Genomic DNA, 8,638 nt, shown 5'->3' with positions numbered 1-8,638 from the left:
AAGAAAGAAAGAAAGAAAGAAAGAAAGAAAGAAAGAAAGAAAGAAAGAAAGAAAGAAAGAAAGAAAGAAAGAAAGAAAGAAAATTAGACATGTTATGAGGAGGATTTTGCTCAACTCCAAGTGTATTCCTTATGGTTAGCCCAATTCACTGAACAGATTGTACCTGAATAAGAGGAGGAGCAACTACTAATACTACGAACATAACGAGGAAAATCAGAAATTAAGGAGAAGAGTATTTTATGCATGACCACCCTGACATCTGTTCATAACTTGGAGTCAGTAACTTATTCTTATTTTACAGATTATTAGTATCTTTCAATAATAACATTAAATGTTGAAACTTCATTGCTATTCAAAGACATAAAAATTAGTCTGACATAATGTGCACCTATTTAATTTTGTGAAAAATGGACAATATATAAATGTTTAACAAGACAGGATAATCTCTAGAATTGATTAAATGTTAGCACAGTACCAGAAGAATATAGAAGAAAAGATGAGTGAGACGGCCTCTACTAGTGGCTGAACTTACCATAAATACTTCAGTAATAAAATACCTCCAAATACCTCCAAACTAGTAATGATACACGAGTCAGGGAGAGAGTTTGGGACACAGAGACCACTGTGTCCCAAACGGAAGGAATATTATATAACAGGCACTTATTTTAGAATTTCTAGCACATGTTGATGACAGAAAACAAAGTTTTAGTTGGCTGAAGGTTTTCCAATTGCTTTTGAAATCTGGTGAAAATTTTATACCTCTGCAAACTGCTCTTAACCACCACTCGCACTTCCAGTACCAAAGCACACTGCCATTTACTGCTGCTTTCCGGGTCTCAGTTTTCATAAGGAACCTGAGGTCACTTCAGTAACAGGAAACACCTCATGAAGCATATACAACATTTACTGTTTTAGACCAGGAGCTAAGCTTTCATAAGAAAATAAGCAATCTTCTTTTATGGAAAAACAGTGGCTAGTGTCTATAAAAATATACCTATTAGGTAATTGTAAAATTTATTTTAGAGAAAAAATATGGCACTGAATCAGCATAGCAAATATCAGATTTGATCTTCTCAGAAGAGTCTTTGACAAGTAATATTTAAAGTTGAATTTCCAAGAGGAAAGTGGAGAGATCCACAGGCATTCACCAGAAAAATATATTCACAGAAATAGATACTGAATTCCTACATTTGAATTCTCATAAAATAGAGCTGGGGGTCTGATTATAGTTTTGATTGGGTACAAATGAATTCTCAGCTCTCTTATGCTAAAATTTTGTCACATAATTTCAGTAGAATAGCATAGCTGTTATTATGTCTAATACAAAGTCTCAATAAAGTAATCTGTATTTAGCTAAAAGTTTTATCTGTGATATCACATAAGTCAACTTTCAAAATTCTAAAACCTCTGGAGTAAATTCATTATCAATCCAGGGAGAATTGTTGGAGCCTTATAGGTTCTAATAATTTTATTATTATTTGTAGTAAATATTTTATTTTTACTTATTTATTATTTTTGTATTTTAGTACAGGGTTACAGGATCTGCAGGGTCTCTCTACGTAGATCAGACTCATAGCAATCCTCCTGTATTTGGCCTCCCACGAGCTGGGATTACGGGGCCGGGGCACGACATGCAGCCTCAGTCACTGTCTCAGCGCGCCCCGAGGGTGGGGCAGGCAAGGCAGGCTGGGGATCAAATCCCCAGCCCATGCGTTTGCCTAAGCAGGCGCTTTAATATGATGCTGAGCTGTTTGGTCGGCCCTTAGTAAATATTTTAAAGTATTCTAAGAATCTGAGCCATTTTATACCTTTTTCCGTTTTTAAAAAATTGGTGTAAGTATGGATGATTTGAAAATTTAAAATTATGATTAAAAATTGACTCATATATTACTAAATTATGACTGATGAGTATTCTGAAGAGAGAGAGAGAGAGAGAGAGAGAGAGAGAGAGAGAGAGAGAGAGAGATCTGCACACAGAACATTTCAAGAGGCAAATGATAAACCACACATTTTTAATGAAAAAATACTCTTAAGCAGTCCATTAAGCACTCAAAATTGGAATCTCAGTATAGAATAAGGAAAGTTTGGATATTTTACAACACGCTTTGAAATTTAAGATTAAATTATGAGTATATGCATGACATGTAATTAATACATACATAAATGTATTTAACACAATGTTTTAGATGCTAGGTTAACCTTTTTCATGGGCTATCTTACTTAACTGTTCAGTAACACACTAGAAAGGAAGAAAATTAAATACAGTCTCTAAAAATATGGTTAAGATATTCAAGATCGGACTGGGAGAATATTTACCCCCATGAATTTCACGACAAATTCATCACTCCTAACTGCTACACTGTACTTTCATTCTGCACAATCTCTCCGTGTTCTTTAAAGAGGCCCAGTTGAGGGAGAAATGGGGTATGCTTCCTTCTGGCTCTGCCGAATGAGGGCTAAATCTCCCAGCCTGGCATCTCACTTCTTAGAGCGACTCTGCAGGGCTTTGTAAACATACATAAACATAAACTGTGGGTGAGACCATATTCTCTATTCTTTGACGCTGTGCCCTATGATTGACACTTCTAGCTAGCACAAGGGAAGGGGACTAGGATGTGAAAGTAGAGATTCTCTTCTCAAGGCTTTTTATGTTGGATAAAAAATTTCCAGGGCATATTTCAAACCTTGATTTCTGCCAAGGATTCCCACTCTGGATTTGATTAGCTCAGAGTAAAATTAAATTTTGATGAAGAATTTCAGCCAGCAGAATGTCATAGGAGGCTGGTAAGCACAGAGAAACATCCTATATCATGCTGATTACAAATAGAAATTCTCCTTTTCAACCTCCTCTTCAGGTGCAGGCATAAATTTGCTTTTGTTAAATATCTAGGCCCACACACAGATGTTTATATGGCTCATCATGTAAAAAATATTACCAGATTAAATTTTAAAATCTGCTAAATTCCTTTTTGAGAAGTATCACTACCTAGTACTTATCATAAGCTCTTAAAAGGTCTCATTTCCTGCTAAATACTCTTTTTAAAAACTTGACTCTCATATGAAGTCTGCCAAAAAAGCTTATATTTATAAGTGGAAAGTAGAATCTCCATCATTTTATGCTTTATTTTTTGCCCAGGTACAAATCTATAATTTAGGAAGCAATAAAGTGTATTGCATAACCAGTATTTTAAAGAAAATTTATAATTACATATAGGAGTTAAACATATGTGAAAATACCCCTAACATTTCAAGAACAACATTAAAATTTCTTAATGGCTTAAGAAAACAGATCTTAAAACCAAACTGTATTTCATTCTATTTTTTTATTCTAACCAAATGAATGATCCTGGGAAATCTTCTTATGCCCCTTGTGCCTCATCTGCCTCAACTTGAAAAACTGAAATAATAATTGCTCCAAAATGAGATTGTTATAGAGACTGAGTGAGATCACATATGTAAAGTTGAAATATGTTATCTAAAATATTAGCTATAGCAAGGACAATTCCAAGTCTTATTATAATTATTTTTAATCTAAGGCAACATTCTACTGATTGTCATCCAAATTAGCAGCAATTTTGTATGCTACAGTTAAAGATAAATCCAATATACAAAAATTTGACAAAAGAAAATATTAACTTAAAACTGTACCTACAAATGTCAAATGTCTAGACTAAGTAGCTAAGAGGATTCAATCAGGTGTTGAGTTAAAATATGACAAGAATAAAAAAACTAAACAAATTTATTACTCAGCTCCTCCTATCTCAGCTTTCAACTTCTTCATCCTTTTGACTTTGTTTTAAATCTTTTCCCTTTATGTTTTTTTTTTTTTCATTTTATGTATTTGGTACAAGGTCTCATTACTCATAGCGATCCTCCTGTTTTCAGCCTCCCCAGGGCTGGGATTACAGGCATGCGACACCATGCCTGGACTTGGTTGCTGGCTTAGTTCTCCCTGGGGCAGAGCCAGCAAGGCATGCAGACCTGGGATCAAACCCTGGTCCCTGGGCTTGCCAAAGCAGGTGTTTTAGTCTGCTGAGCTATCTCGCCAGCCCTCCCTTTATGTTCTTAACAGGCTTCCTATACAGTTTCTCCAGGAATTTCGAGCTCCTATCAAGCAGGAAGAGACACCCCAGAGCAGTGGTGCTTTTTGCGTTGCCACCTTTTTGGCCCTGCCTGTGTCCAGGAGAGAGAAGCATGGTGTCACTTTGCTTGACAGCGCCACTGGATTTCCTAGGTGAGAAGGGATGTTCACATAAAGAAGGGGCATAGATAAATATGTATATGCTTTAAAGTAATGTGGGGATGCCATTGCTTAATGGAAAAGTGAAAATCAAAGATGGAACTTTGCCATAGGTTGGAGAGAGAAATCAACTACAACTTGTCATTCTGAGACTTTGCCAAGCCTAGATGGGTATCATCAAATTGACGCACACACACCTCGCTACCACACAACTTTGATATTCTTTCGCATCTAGTTCAGTCAGTATGTTGGGGCTTCATTCATTTTGCTGTGCCTTACCTATTACAGCCTCTAATAAGCCACTGCAGGGGGATTTTGTGCAGGAATATTACATTTCAATGATCATACACGGAACCAAGACCAATGGCAGTCATAGCTATATAAAATGTAAAGCATGAGATGTTTGTTAAAAGTTAACCACCCTATTAAAAATTTGAAGTCCTTGATTTAAAATGATAGAGCAAAACAAGAGTCGGGGTTAAAAAAGCAATAACAAAGTTTTTTACAAAATCTGAAAGTTTTTAAAAATTTCATTAGCATTTGCAAAAACTGGTAGTAAATGAATTAATAAACTGGTAGCAAATGTAACATGAATAAGACATCAATAATAAATTGTCCAAAATATTCACCTTTAGACCTTTTCAACAGGATGTTGAATCCATAGAATAAAAGTTTATTACACTAAATTACGAATTTGTCACTTGGTTAAAATTGAATCAACTCTAAGGTAATATAAATCATAGATTTTAATATTTGTAACACATTCATTAAAATACTAGTATTTTATTTACTAGTATTCAGGTTTGGAGCATAAAATTTTACCTTTTTGAGTATAGTTTAATCATTCAGTGCAATAGGAAAAGTAAAGGCACGTATTACCATGTTTTTAATGTATATAGTGCAGGGTCTACAGGGTCTCACTACACAGATCAGACTTGTAGTGATCTTCCTGTTTTCAGCCTCCCAAGCACAGTGATTACAGGTGCATGGCACCATGTGCCAGTCTCAGTCACCATCTCAGCATGCCCTGGAGAAGGGGAGAAAGGGTGCAGGCTCTGGCACTGCATGCCAGGGATCAAACCTCCATCCCTGCACCTGCCTAAGCAGGCACTTAAGTCCACTGAGTTATCTGGCCAGCCCTCACATATTACTATCAAGACAAAGAAGGATTGCAATTTAACACATAAAACTACTTCCTTGATGTCTAATTCACGTAGCTTAAGCTGCAGGGATGTGATTTATAAGGCAAAGATATGGTGAATTTTGAAACGTTCAGAACTAGTAAGTTTTTTTTAAACCCAATTGCTGCCTTAAAATTTATTTATATTTTAAGTAACACTTTCTATTTGTACAAAATACTTAATAGTTTTTTTCTACCACCTAGTCAGTGTAAAATAATCCAAAACTTTTTTTACTGCAACTACGTGTAGAACAGGAGGTCTGGATCTTACTTCCCACATACTTCTAAATATAACTAATACTTCCCTAAGACCAGCAGTAAAATCACATTATTTTTATAATGTAAGTCTTACAAGATTTTGAAATGCAACAAATAACTGTCTAAATCAAATCTAAATATATCCCTCTTAATAAATTTACTTAGAAGCACTTAAATATAACGATATTTATTTCTCCAACAATTATCTTTGCAATATCAAAATAAATTCACTTGCCCCCAGGTAAATGTAACAACGAAGACAATGCAAACTATTTCTATATGGGTTTTCTTTTCTTTTTTCTTTTGCAGTGACATTATTGCTTACATAGAAGACTCAAAAAAAAAAAAACCCACAAAACTCCTACAACTAAGAAACAAAATCATCAATAGCAGGATATACAATAAACATACAAAAGAGGAATAGTATTCCTATACACCAAAAATGAACCCACTGAGAAATACATACAGACAATTGCATCCACAGTACCAGAAAAAAGTATTGTGCAATTTTTCTCACTAAGTGAAAGATCTCTATAGCAAAACTTCCTGGGAAAAAAGATGAAAGCCTACATTTGAAAATCGAAGACGTACCCTGTCTCTAGATAAGAAGAACTTATGCTGTCAAAGTGACCATATTACCAAAATGAAATATAGATTTAGTGAAGTCTTGATTAAAAAAATACTAACAGCGTTCTTCAATGAACTCGAAAATAGTAATTCTAAACTTCGTGTGGAAAGAGAAGAGACGCAGAATAGCTAAAGCCAACCAGCACAACAAGCACAAGGCAGGAGGCATTAAAATTCCAGACTTCAAGTTATGCTTAAAATTAAAGAAATGACAGCAGCTTGCTACCTGCACAAAACAGATGTATTTGCCAATGGAAAAGAATGGAACATGTAAAAACAATACCAGTCATCTTTAGCCCTCTGGTTTTGGTCAAAGGTGCCAACAACATTCTGGAGAAAAAGAAGCCTTTTCAACAAATGGTGCTGGGAAAACTGGTTGCCCATATGCAGAAGAAGGAATCTCAAGCCCTATCTTTCTCCTTGCAATCAAATTGAATCAAAATGAAACAAAGACCAATATATAAACAAAAACTCTGAATCTGCTAGAAGGAAATTTAGATGAAATTCTTGAAAACAGAGTCACAGCCATGAGCAGTAGACTCGTTTTGAGAGTCTTTTGGGCTTTTATATTTGTTTTTTTAGGGGTCATCTATGTAAAGAATCCTATATCATATTCTTGCACAGAATTCTATTTGCACAAGAATTAATATCAAGAATCAATAAATGGAATTATAGCAGATTGAAAAGCTTTTTCACAGTAAAGGAAACAACCAAGAGGGTAAAGAGACAACCTACAGGATGAGAAAAATATTTTGCTATCTACTCTTTAAAGAAAAAAAAACTAATATCTAGGGTATATAAAGAACTTTAAAAATAGACATCCCAAAATGAAAGACTCAATAAAAATGGGCAATTGAATGGACACTTCTCTTCTTGCAAAAGAAATGAAAATGGCCAACGAATAAATTAAAAAAAAATCACTGAGATCCACCTTACTCTAACAAGAATGGTCACCATCAGGGATTCAAAGACAACAAATGCTGGCCAGGATCTAGGAAAAAAGAACACATCTACACTGTTGCTGGGAGTATAAACTAATAAAACTATTCTATAAATCTGTACAGTGATTTTCAAAACAATAAACATAGAAATTCCATTGACCCAGATCTACCTTTCCTTAATATCTTCCCAGAAGATTTGAAGTTATATTAGGATGATACATTGCCATGTTTAAAGTAGCAAAATCACAATAGCTAAATCATGGAAGTGACTATACACCTATCAGCAGATGAATCAATAAATGCTGCTCATCATAGCTAAATAAATGGCAGCAGAGAGAGAAAGACAGAGAGAGAGAGAGAGAGACAGAGAGAGACAGAGACGGAGAGAGAAAGACAGAGACAGAGGGAGACAGAGACAGAGAGACAGAGAGATAGAGACACAGACAGACAGAGACAGAGAGAGAGTCAGACAGACAGACAGGCAGGCAGACAGGCTAACAGACAGACAGACAAAAGGAGAGACTCACTAACTCCAAGTCCAGTGACTCCCTGACCAGAGAGTGCTCGGTAGCATGCTATACAGAAGGCTTGCAGAGGAAGAATACAGTAGCAGTTATTGGAACTGAGGAGCAGGAAGGCCCTCCCAGAAATCAGGAGAACTCTGGTACTAAGTCAACTATACTGCAACCTCCTCTCCTTGAATTAACTGAATGTGCTGGAAATTAAGACAACAGTACAGCCTACAGGTGGCTACATCCAGAGGCAGCAGGGAAGTGGACTCAAAGGGCACTGAAATCTGCATGCCTCTTCTTTCACAGGCAAAAAGTGGGGTAGGTCTTGGAAGGGGAGAACCTTAGAAAGACCAGGAACAGACAGCACATGAGGACTGAGAGGGGTGAGGAGGAGATGTAACTTGTGGTCGCGGCGATGCTCACAGGAGGATGGGGTTGGACAGAGCCAGGTGTCCTTAAGCTTCCCACATTTGAATGTGGGGAAAAGCTCACTAGCTGAGCTCAGACAACAATGTAAATAGGAAAGTGATATGTTTGAATAGTTTGACTTTGCAGCTGCATGCTTGTTTGGTTTTATAATTGTCATTGTTGCTGTTCTTTTTTACTGTTTGTTAACATTTTTGCTTCTTTTTTCTCTTTTTTATCCCTTTATCTTCCATTTCTTGCTTTTCTCCTTTCCTCTGTGAATGTAGGAGGGGACTAGATGTGTGCAAAAGGCAATAACTATTTTTTTTTATTTATTTATTTAAGAGAGAGAGAGAGAGAGAGAGAGAGAGAGAGAGAGGCCAGCTCAGCCCACCAGGGGGCGGGGCTGGCTGGCATGTGGTGCTGGGGGATTGAACCGCGGTCCCTGATGCTTTTGCTAAGCTTGTTCTAAGTA

Source organism: Octodon degus, unplaced genomic scaffold, assembly GCF_000260255.1.
Source record: "Octodon degus isolate 3935 unplaced genomic scaffold, OctDeg1.0 scaffold00015, whole genome shotgun sequence".
Lineage (NCBI taxonomy): Eukaryota > Metazoa > Chordata > Mammalia > Rodentia > Octodontidae > Octodon > Octodon degus.
The sequence above is the reverse complement of the archived record's forward strand: the minus strand, read 5'-3'. Positions refer to the sequence as shown.